The sequence below is a fragment of the Aulostomus chinensis genome, chromosome 6 (assembly GCF_037954235.1).
Source record: "Aulostomus chinensis isolate RoL2024-O1b breed Wild chromosome 6, RoL_Achi_v1.0, whole genome shotgun sequence".
Taxonomy (NCBI): domain Eukaryota; kingdom Metazoa; phylum Chordata; class Actinopteri; order Syngnathiformes; family Aulostomidae; genus Aulostomus; species Aulostomus chinensis.
Window position 1 is genome coordinate 21,334,041 of NC_141325.1, and position 12,400 is coordinate 21,346,440.

The window sequence follows — 12,400 nt, forward strand, 5'->3', positions numbered from 1 at the left end:
TCATTGCGTGCATCGCAATGTTGTCTCTTTTGCAAAGCAAACAAACTCAGCGCAGATTGGAAAATGTCCTAGCTCTAAGGCAGCAAAGGAGGATGGAGTTTTTGGCTAGTCTGGAAGGGAGCCGAAGACGCTACAGGCAAAGCCTGACAGGTGGCACAGTGACAAAATCAGGATGCGTCAGGAAGATCGCGTGAAACCTGAGACGAGGCGGGTTGCCTTTTTCACACTGAAGGCGAGCCGAGCCAAGCCCCTAAACACCTGGGTTGCTTGGCGAGTCGGTCGATGCGGGTCGAAATGCCGAGTTGACCCTTTCAGAGTGCCGAAAAACCCGCGTTGACCCGCATTTTTGTGCAGTGTGAAAGGGGTAATATAGACAGACAACCATTTGCTCTCACAGCCACACCTGTGGTCAATTTACATCGTCCCCTCTTCCATGTCTTTGGACTTTGGGAGGAAGCTGGAGCAACTGGAGAGAAAATGCAGGCACAGGGAGAACATGCAAACTTTATACAGAAAGAACCCTGCTCGAGCAGGTCAAACCCAGAAACTTCTTGCAGTGCCAACCACTGCACCACTGTGCTGCCCCATTTTATGCTATAGAATCATTTATGCAGCTGCATAACTGAAATATGACCTTGCTTCTTCTCAGCAATTTAGATTCTTTCAAATATAAAATCTAATAAATGGCGCTTCAAGGTTTAGTACAATTGTCATATTATACATTCTTGGGATTGCAGAATACTGACCAAAAATTTTAATCTTCAAAAAAATCTTATTTTAAAAATTATTTCCATGCTTAAGGCCAAAATGATAATGAAAGACAAAAGTTTAATCTATTTGTAAATTGCAGAATATGGCAACCCAAATGGGATGTCTTCGATGATGAATTCCAAACAAAGTAACTTTATTTTTCTTTTTTTCTTAATTTTCTGTCCTGTGACCCTCAGACATATTTTAGAACTCTCATACAGTATATCAAACTATGGTAAATAAAATCTTTGTTTTCTGTATTAGATACTATGAGGGGAATGACAACTCTCATTATGAAATCATACGAAACAATTCTATTGGCTGCAAAATATTTACCTAGTCTTTAATCTACTCAAGTAGTGGATTTGAAGATTGGTTGCTTTTTGTGTTTATTCAGTTATATTAAGCCTAATTACTTGTATTAAATCTTCAAACCAAAGGAAAATAAGTAAGAAATACATTTAATTTAAAAATATGACATAAAAAACACATGACACACTGTAACAAAACACATACTCAGTTTATGATGATGCAGCAGATGATGATGTTGGCATGACTGAATTTAAATATAACAAGTTCAGTAGACTGTGGAAATACATTGTTTTCATTGTATTTTTCTGTCTCAGTTGAGAAGTATTGTTTTGTAAATCCTCAGGAATGGTATTTTTTAACAGATAATCCATGGATTTGGATGCTTCACTTGAGTTCCGATTGTCATATGTAGAACTGGATGTGGAACTGTTTACATCCCGATTATGGACACATTCACACAAAAGAGAGCACTTCACTGTCAGTTGATTTCAAACAAATAAAAAGCTCAGGGAATCATTCAAACAGGCAGCCAATGACCCTCTAACATTCATCCCCTTTGACACAAGCTCTGACATTATCCATAAAAATAACACTAATCCCCTCTAAATAATCCTAATCCTGTTCAAAGATAGAAAAAAGTAGAATAAATCCTTGAATAAAGATACATCTGTCAGTTGGGAGTGGGGGTGCTGCCATTTTAACAGAGCTGCTGTGGTGGATTTGTGTCCCCCAGAGTGGAACAATTGGGTGAACAACTCCCTGATGGCCCATATTCAGCCTCAAAGCCATGTGGCACAACAAAGCCTGTTCATCCTCATCTCACTCTCCCAGCAGTGCATTGTTAACACTCTGCAAGTCTCTGTTTTGACTTTGTGACCCCTCTGTCTGGTGGCAGTAGAACCACACTATTACCATCCCTAAAGAGAGACCAAACAGACAGCTGAAAACACACTTCTGGCACAGTTGAATTTGGCTGTGATGTCCTTAGGTATCTAAACAATAGCATAACAAATTTTTGGATACAATTTCAGAAAATGAGAATTCCTGCACTTTTGCAACATTTGCTCCTATTGCTCCATTAGGAATTTTTTAATTGAAGATTATCTCTCCTCCAGAGCCAGACACCCTTTAATTTCTTCATTTATTTTGTCCATATTTTACTTTGAGACTAAAAATCCTGATTGGATATCGTCATTTGTTAGTAAACAGCAATCTAAAGTTTCTGCTTCCATGTACATCAGTCACTTTGAACGGCATATTTTGCCCTCCACTCACATTTACTTATTACACTGCATCAATTCCCCCTCAGCTCAGAAAAAAACATCTCTTTGTGTCTTTCTTGAGAAATTGCTTATTTTTCGGAAGAAGTTCAGGGTTCACTACAGCCCAAATTATTCAGAAAATGCATTTCCATTGTCACCTGAAGTGCATCAGTTGTGAAATTTTTTTTCTTTGAAATTTGCCATTTCCACCATCCACCTTTTCCAATGTAATATGTGTGCATTCAAGTACATCAATAACTGAGGACGTATGGCTAGCATATATTTACCTGTTAATGGGAAACTGTTGATGGTCTTTTTTTTTCAGAAACGACCATTGAGTGGGTTTATATTGTGTTGTGTAATTACCGCACCATTTAAAAAAAATAATTAAAACGAGCTGCCTCATAGGCATTGGGGGGGGGGGGCTGGGACACTGTTTAGTGTGTATTTTTACTGTTTTTAGAGCTGCTAATGTGATGCTCTGCCGAGCAAACATAATAGGGTCTTCGCCTGAAGTACCTTCAGGCTCAGGCCCTAAAAATAATCAGACATCATGTAATTAATATCAACTTACTTTCTTTTTAGGGCCTGAGCCCCAAAGGGGGCGAAGATCCCATCGTATCTATTCCGTTTCTTTATTTTCTTTCTTTCATTCTTTCTTCCTTTCTTTCTTCTCTCTTTCTTATTCTGTCACTTTAGACCTCAATGTGACCCTCTGAACATGTTCAAAACACTCACCAAATTTGGCACGCATATTCGATCTGGTGAAAAATATGATAAAATGTAAAAATTAACCCCCGAAGTGCCAAAATGTGCTCCACAGTGCGACCTAGGAATGTCAAAGAGACATTGAACCAAAACTTAATTATTCATCTCATCAAAACCTGTAAATCATATGCTAACACCCTTGACCTAAATCCAACAGGAAGTCCACAATATGCACAAGAAAGTACGACTTTGTGCCAATTTTGGACACCAAACATAGGCTATCTCCTAGGACGTTAATGATATTGCCTTCAAACTATAATACATGACTTATGATACTGTGCTGAATAAAAGTTGTTAAAAGCTTTGTAATAAATCAAACAGTTTGGATTCTGTAAGCCCCGAAATTTGCTGTGCCACTATACACCTTATTATGTAAACCAATGGGGAGGCGATCTCTGGACATATATTTTGTGTCAAACTGAGGCTTCTGATTGTCTAAGCTATAAGCCTGACCAATTTCCAACCTGTGTCACTGGATTCAGGACAAATTTTCCTACTAAATTGTGAATTCTAATGAAAGATTTGGCCTATGTCATGGGTTTTATGAAGCTATTTCACAAGAAGAATACTCTAAAATCCTCATCAAACTGATAGGGCAAAGGAGGGAAGGGGGGTTGGTAAAGTCAGAGCAATCAGCCCAAGTCTGAAAACATCTTCGTGCCTGTGACAGAAGCCCTTCGATTGCTCTGCACCCTGATGCCCATTCAACACTGCTTGCAGCTTTAATTTGGTGCTTTCTTCTGCATCCATGTAGAAGCTGAAATATATGTAGTTGAAAGCTTAAAAACAAACAAACAACAAAAACAAACAAACAAAAACTGTGTGTGGACCATTGTTTGGGACAGAGAAAACTCCTGCCACAACTTAAAAATTACGTGGGAAACAGACTAACTGGCATTGAAAACTAATGCCAAAAATCAACACTTCTTCTCTTTTAATCGCATCAGATTGGTTTTGTTTTTTTAAATATCCTGAAATTTGAAGTACTATACCTTCAAAGCTATTATCCAATATTCTTGTCAGATCCAGTATCCAACAATTGATTACTCTAAATTGTACAGGGCCTTGGGAGGAGAGGATGTAGTATTTTCCACGAGAGAGATCTTTATAACTATAAAGCTCTTATTCAAGAATGAACGGAATGGATGGAAGGCATAACTGTATAGGCAGATGCACTTTCAATAATTCTCACATTGAAAACTAAAGAATGCCTCAGATTAATTGCTGCATGTCTAATCTGTTCCAGTCATTAGACTAATTTAAACTGTTGAATTTCAGAGGTTATAATATGATTAAAAAAACAATAGTTAAAGGACTACATAGCATTTATTTGGATGTAAGAAAATTACATTACCATAACAATGCTGTTGTTATGCTGTCCACATACTGTCCCTACATCATAAACTATTATGTACCATCTTTTTCCACAATGACAGGTTGATTTTCTCATGTAATCCAATGAGAGTCTTTGATGTCAGATTTCAAAGGGACACTGTGGAGTAGAATGAAATGATCATTCCTATGTGTCTCCACAAACTTTATAGATCAGTATCTAAAAACATAAATTTTGGGATGTATAATAACTAAATGGTTGCAATTGTGAGCATTCTAGTGGACAGTTTGAACAAAAGATTCCAGACAAGATAAAATAAGCCTTGCAATAATAGCAATGCACAGGTCTTTAACATTCTGGAACAAATCAACAAGCTTGACAGGGGTCAGTTTACACCACTCTTAATTTCCCTGCAACTGTTTTGATGCATTGCAAATCTTTGCTCTACAATTGCCACAAAAGAACGCTGCACTATATTTTACATATTGATTGTCAAGCAAGGGTGGTTCAGTGGTTAGCACTGTTGCCTCACAGCAAGAAGTTTCCCGGTTTGAGTCCTGGCTCAGGCACGGGATCTTTCTGTTTGGAGTCTTCATGTTCTCCCTGTGTCTGTGTGGGTTCTCTCCAGGTACTTCAGCTTCTTCCCACCATCCAAAGACATGCAACTGGGCACGAGGCTGACTGATACTCTAAATTGACCATAGGTATGAATGTGAGTATGAATGGTTGTCTGTCTGTATATGTTGGCCCTGCGATGGACTGGCGACCTGTCAAGGGAGTACCCCGCCTCTCACCTGTAGCCGCTGGGATAGGCTCCAGCCCCCCGCAACCCTTAATAGGAATAAGTGGAAGAGGATGGATGGATGGATGGATTGTCAAGCAAATTTTAAGTGAATTGTGGAAATGTTGGAAAAAGGGACGTTAGTGCTAGTATTTTTGTCAATTGGTTCGGAGCATATAAAAAAGGTTATTTAATGCTGCCAGATTGGGGTATAGGCAATGTTAAACATGGCTGTGACTGTAGCAAGCAACAGTCGAAGAAGAGTTATCAATCATGAAAAATGGTGAGAGCTCTTGAGGAATTAACATTAGTTGGATAAGTTGGAATTGGACCTTTTAGTTTGCAGCAATTGCAATATTTGTTTTGTTTGTATAGATGTTTGTTTTGTTTGTGGGTTGTTGTTTTTTTCAAATTTTACTGTGTCAACAGCATCAGCTTAATAATGGGTTATGCACATCAAATTTCACTAATGGAAATGGCTATTGGTTTGCAGAATCACAGTGTCTTACTCAAGGACATCTCAACATGGCCTCTGGATGAGCCTTCCAGTTACCATTCTACCCTCTCTATCTCCTGAACCACCCCAAACTACATTACAATTAGTTTAAAAAGAAATGTTAAAAGTTGGATGTTTTGCTGACCTGCCAATCCTCCCTTACTTCTGCCCTCTGAAGTTTTCCATTTTGTAAAATTGTGCTCCTTTCACGTTTCATCTCAACAGAGACAAGACATAATTTCTAGGCTAATAGGGCTCTCATCATAAAATATTGGAGCATTCAGTAGAATGACGAATTCTGTGTTTTTTTTCCTAAGAATTGCAGTTTCTGGAAACCTCACGGTGATGTAATGCATCCGGTGACCTAAATGTAAAGTGATTCAAAGAGAGTGACACAGATGACTCAATTCCTCTCAATAGGCAGACACTCACACTTTGAGTGGTAGCTTGATCGGTGCACTTGTAGTAATTGTTGTAACGGCAAAATTGTAATGGTAATCTACAGTGTACTGTTGATAGACCAGCTACAGTGTGATATGGTGCAGCCTCAGATGGTAGAACATAATATTCATTCAACATTTGGTTTAATGGTGTCGTTTGTGATAGTGAAATGGCGATAGAATCATACTTGGTAGGACAAAGAAAATATACCAATTTTTTGACATTTTATTCAGAAGTATTTATCATGCATTCTCATTTAATAGTCTTTTTCACGTCTGAACCTATTACACCCATTCACTATTTCATAGAATGGCATACTTCATAAAGCTACACAAAATATGTTTTACAGATACATTGGTTTGATTCTTTGAATATTGAATGAACAAGTTCCAAAAAAAAAAGAAGCATTTTCCAGATGATCTGCTGTGAGGGAAAAGTAACAGAATTAAATTCCTTTCTGACTATTGCTCAGCCTGTCCCCCTAATTTTAATCTGTCACTCGTGTAGCTTCCCAGTGAGCCTCTAATTAGATCCTTCTACCTTTGTATTTGTGCTGACCTCTGTGGTAGCTCATCAATTTATCAAAGTGTCTGACATCTTAGATCCAGTTGGCTGAGAGACACAGACCATGCATTTACCATGACAAGACTGTAAGCTGAATGAAGAATCAAGCTTACAGAGGGACAAATTCACATAGTGCAGATATTTAATTTGAAGGTGATGTCAATAATAGCCGAAGAACTGAAACAGGAAATCCACTGACCATTCTCTTATCAGTGGACTCCCATATGTTATGTAGGTGTGGAAGTGCAAGTGCAGTTTGATACACCTAAATACAGTTTTTTCAAATGTCGATTAATTTCTTGTGTGTCAAGAGCTGTTCATAATTAAACATTTTTTAAGTTTTTTTCAAAATCAAATCAATTACATGTTATTTCATAATTATTGTCTAAGTGTTATCTTACAAGAACCCTCAAAGCGCCAACAGTCTCATTATTTTTAAGTATTTTTGTGTTCATGTTTGTTTCAATGTTTATTTTTTTTCCTTGTAATTGATTTTCAACAGCTGAGATTTTTCCATTTTTATTTAACAAGAATTAAATACAAATCACAATGCAAAAAACCCAACAACAACAACATAAGTTTCAGGTTTTTTCTTTCTTACACACACACACACACACACACACACACACACACACACACACACACACACAGAGAGAGAGAGAGAGAGAGAGAGAGAGAGAGAGAGAGAGAGAGAGAGTTTATTCATACAGTATATTATTATATTTAAAGATATTTGCATAGTACCTACAATAATTATGATGGTAAGCACTTCCCATTTTTCTTGAATTTCCCCCTATACTACAGCAATAAACAGTATCTTACTGTTTTGATTAAATCTCATTATGCATATTTCTGTTTATTTTGTCTGTGTATCTTATATTTCCTATTTAATTTACCCTAAGTGTTATAAATTAAAAAGTATAATGCATTTCCTCTCTACATTTCTTTGTCTTTTCCATATATATTTGCTGCCTTGCAAGTTTTTTATACTGATAATAATTTTTTTGATTTAGAGTACAACTCAATGAACACGGACAAAAAAGACTAATAGACTTTGTTAGGATAATCAGTTTCATAAACCTTTTTTTAAAATTTTGTTGTTGTTGTTTCGGTGGTTCTATCTTGAGGGCCTCAGTGGCTTCTTGTGTTCATGCTAATGTAAGTTTACTATGCTCAAACTCTCAATGCTCTAATTCTCTAAACATTTTTTACCTTAAAAGAGCCAGAAAAAAAAAGCAGGAAGGTGGAACATTTTTTAGGGTATCAGCTTATGTTGGTAAATCATACTGGCTGGTAAAACTGACAGACCAAATGTCTTTCAATTGCTCAACCTATCATAGAATTTGGGAGGGATTCAGAGCTTTGAAATAAATCTTTATTTTCAGAGATGAACCAGAAATACATTTGGCCAACTCAAATTGAATACATATGGTGTAGACTATATACTGCATTAACACTGATCACGTGGAGCTTTTTAAATGCCTTATGAACAGTAACAGCAGCAGCTCCTCTACCAACTGCAGCCAACTCTATGTGGGTTGAAGCACTTCATTCAATAAAATCAGGTCCAATGGTTACATCATTTATTGAGCTCGGGTGATGCAGAGAAGAAAACACTAGTCATTGCCCACAAAGGTTGTAAATCCTGCATGTCATAATGGCAGATTGGCTCGGTATCATGCTCGTCAATGTAATTGCCAGGTTTGGCCATGTTTATAGGATCAGGTCCTTATTCTAGCACTTTGTCTAAAAAAAAAAGTCTTATCAGACTGCTACGTTAACTCCAGCAATTCCTAGAATGTAGCCTAACTTGTTTCCAACGGGGTTCGTGCCAAAGTTATGTGAATATAACACTGTTGGGAGTCAAAGATTTGAATCAGTCTTCTGTTGTCCTAAGTGTCTACGAAGACAAATGACTTTGATTGAGATTAGTGAGGTGGGGCACGTGTGTGTTTGATGAACCAGAAAATGAAAAGATTACTCGTGGGTTTCTATCGACTGCACTGCTGGTGACACTCTCGCTTCGTCACAAAGGTTAATTGGACTTGAACCCAGAAAATCAAGAGGTTAAACAGGGTCAGTGTGACAGCAGGTCCTTCTGGGAACAGCCCACTCAATGGCTGCTAATCAGATTTGTCAAGGGGCTTTCCCTATGATAATGCTTCATTGTGCATCTCTTGTTGCTGAAGCTCACTGCAGTATTGATTCTCATATAATAACATTATCCTTACCAACTGTGTGAGGGCAATTATATTCACTTAGGTGCAGTCAAGAAAATACAGCTTCCCTGCTGTTTTTCTGATATTTCTATTGGTGTTTAGTGACCATCTATTGATGTTTGTATGTATAGCATAGACTTTTCTTATTGAGTCCCTGCTTGAAGAAAATCTGTCTTTTATTACATGTTATTAGGACTTCAAAGGAAAGTGTTTGCAGAAGGTATGATTGCTAATGACTCCGTTGGCATGATACAATACTGTCAAGTGTCTCTGATACAATTACCAATGAATAAAGCACATGTGGACTTTATTTTTTCAATGAGAAAAACATCTTCCTGTTACCTTCCACTTGATATCTTTATGTATCATTCTAACAGTGTCATCTGATGCAAGAATTTAGGAAAAACAGCGATGGATGAATGTCTAAATGTAATGGCTGTTTGTACATGCCTTTTATGCAATGTGCAATCCAATGCCAAAAATAATGATATTCAGAGTAGATGATTTGACGATATAGGGTCCAGATCTCCAGAGCTCTCATAGACCTTATTTATTTGTATTATTGATATGTTATTATTTGTGTTACTTGCTATTGGTTATATTAAGGAAGTAGTGATATATATATATATATGTGTGTGTGTATATAAAATTTGTAGTAGGAGTAATAGTAGTCGTTTTCATGATAAACCTTGGAGCAATCAGTTAACTGCATAGAATTAATTGTTGTCATTTTCTGCAAGGAAAAATAAACTGGATAAATGACTTAAGAACTATCAGCGAATATTGTATTTGATTCTGCTTAACACACCATTAAATGTTAATCAATATCCTCTTGCTTTCTGCTGAAAATCTTATGAAAACTTTGTGTTTTATTTGATTGAGTTTTCATCATCAGTAAAACAGCTTATAAAACTGTTGCTGTAGAACTGTTTGTGCTCCACGAAATCATATTAGGGTATTGTCATTACAATTTAGGAGATTTGTCATTACAATTTAGGAGATTTAACTAAAATGCTACATTCTTCACAAAGTTCATAAGAATCTTACAGACTCTCATCACTGACCATGTTGCTGGATCAAGGGTAAGAGGTATGTGAGCAGGTCTTATCATATGACATTGTTTTTATTATCTTCAATTCATTTTTATATTTCATATTTGTAGTTAGACAGCATAACCACTAGGGGACACCCTGAGATCGCCTCTCTTTTTTATTTTTAAAATGTTAAGGGTTATATTAATGTTAAGGTTTATTACGTGTAGTATTATCTGTATGCCAGTGCTATACATAGAATTATAACAGAAGATAATTGTATTCTACACCACTGATATACACAGGTGCGAGCTTCATTTGAAAACCATAACATTTTCTTCGATGATCCCTGAAAAACAAATTTAGATAATGATGGTACATCAATTGTGTTGCATGACAGCAACTACTTACAGAGTTTGCTCATCAATCTCCCATCAGACCTTACATGATCACAGGGAAAATAACAGATCCAGTAAATTTGCAATGCCTTTGTCCAACAGGTCTCCCCTTGACATAGCAAAGTGGAATAAACTCTTCTCACCTTTCAACAGGTTAGAGGCATCCAAGTTATAACTGTCAAAAGACATATGAAGTTGAATGTGCTTCAACCCTCTGTCCCTGACTTTCTTTTATCTCATCATTGCTATATGAGAGAAAGGGATTGACTTGCAGACTATCGTTAATATTCAATGTGTTTGCTCTTAGATGCACCTAATAAAAATGTATTCAACCTCCCAAGCAGTGATTCTTTTGCATTATTTGCACAAATTTGAAATTTCCTGGATGCGTATGAGACAAAATTAGCAAAACAGTGAGAGATCTATTTGAAATGAATGCATATAATTTACCCTTCAGTACCATCAAATAGTACCATTGAAGGAGAGCTGTCAAGTAACCTTGCACCTTTATGTCTGTTTATTTGTCCACCAAGAACATAGCAAGCAAACAGACGAACAAACAACAAAAAAACTAACTAAAATATCTATGTCAGATTACCATTTAAAACAAACTATAAAAATTTCCAAACAAGCTCTGATATACAGGGCTTTCCAGCCAAATACATCCCTGTACAGGTCATCTCTGCAACATCTTACAATGTGCCAGCAAGGTTAATTTTCATTGTCATGAAATACAGAGATAGAAAAAGGTTACGTCTGACAAACGCATGAGTTGTGGAAATTAAAGCAGCGTATTTATGCAGGAATCTGTGCATGCAGGGTGCTTCAGGCGCTTAAGCTCTCCCAATCCCTTTTCCATTCTCTGAATGCAATGCATATAAAGCAATCCATTAGTCTTAGCTTTGCCAGAGATTTTAAGTGGACACCTGTCCATTAAGACCATCGTTTCGGCAGCAGCTCATCTCTAAAATTATTTGCCCTGAATTAAATTCTCCCAAATGTAATGGAATGCATATTTATAATATTTTCCCCCAATTTTTGCCACCCACAACTGTCCATCACTTAAGAATGAGTGTCTTTTTCAGATTAATATTTTTGCTCCATACTCATCACTGCACAGTGACTGCCTGGATCTGAGCTGTAGCTTCAACAGGTTTTACACAAAGTGAGTGTGATGTGTATTCTTTAAGCCAGTTCTTACAGACAAAAAGACACAAAATGAACAGATAGACCACATCCAAATATGATAAAGAACAATATGTAACAGGTCTTAATATGGAGGTGTTAAATGTATGGATTAATATGGCATGTGTATGCCATGTGTCATCTTTCTTGCTTTTTTCTGTACTGCTTTGTCATGTAATGCAAGGTCTCATTTTAGAATAAGGCCATTTATTCAGACATGCACATATCTAAAGTGGTCTTCTTAATTGAATCTTCAATGGTTTTCAACACACCATGAATATTATGTGTTCTCTGGATATGGGAACAATGAAAAATTAGGTCAGTCAAAAATGGTATGGCGAGATGAATATAGTTTCAGTTTTTAACAAAAATAGATATTTCTTGTATCACAGCTGCTAAAAATAACAAGTCACACAGTTTTTAAGTGTGTGTGTGTGTGTGTGTGTGTGTGTATGTGTGATGTCAGTGTACGCAGTGTTTTAGCTGAGAAGAAAGTATATGTCATTAGTAGGTTTGAAGATTTAATAGCCAATTTTTTTCCTCACATCTAAATTTGAAAAAGATAAGAATGTTATCTATGTGATCATCATGATGTATGATGGTCTTCCATACATAAGACCAGGCAGAGAACAGATACCATGATATGGAGGTAAAGCAAATAATGAAATTGAAATCAATTCTCATCAGGGAATTCTTCAAAGTGAACATTATGTTCATTGTCAGACTATTGATTTGTTTCTCCTCTGGTTGATAGTTTTGTCAGTTTTCTGTTTACAAGAAAGAAAACAATTTGAACAATTCAAATGAAATATAAGCAATGATGCATTGTGGAGGACAAAGGACAAACCCACTTACTCATT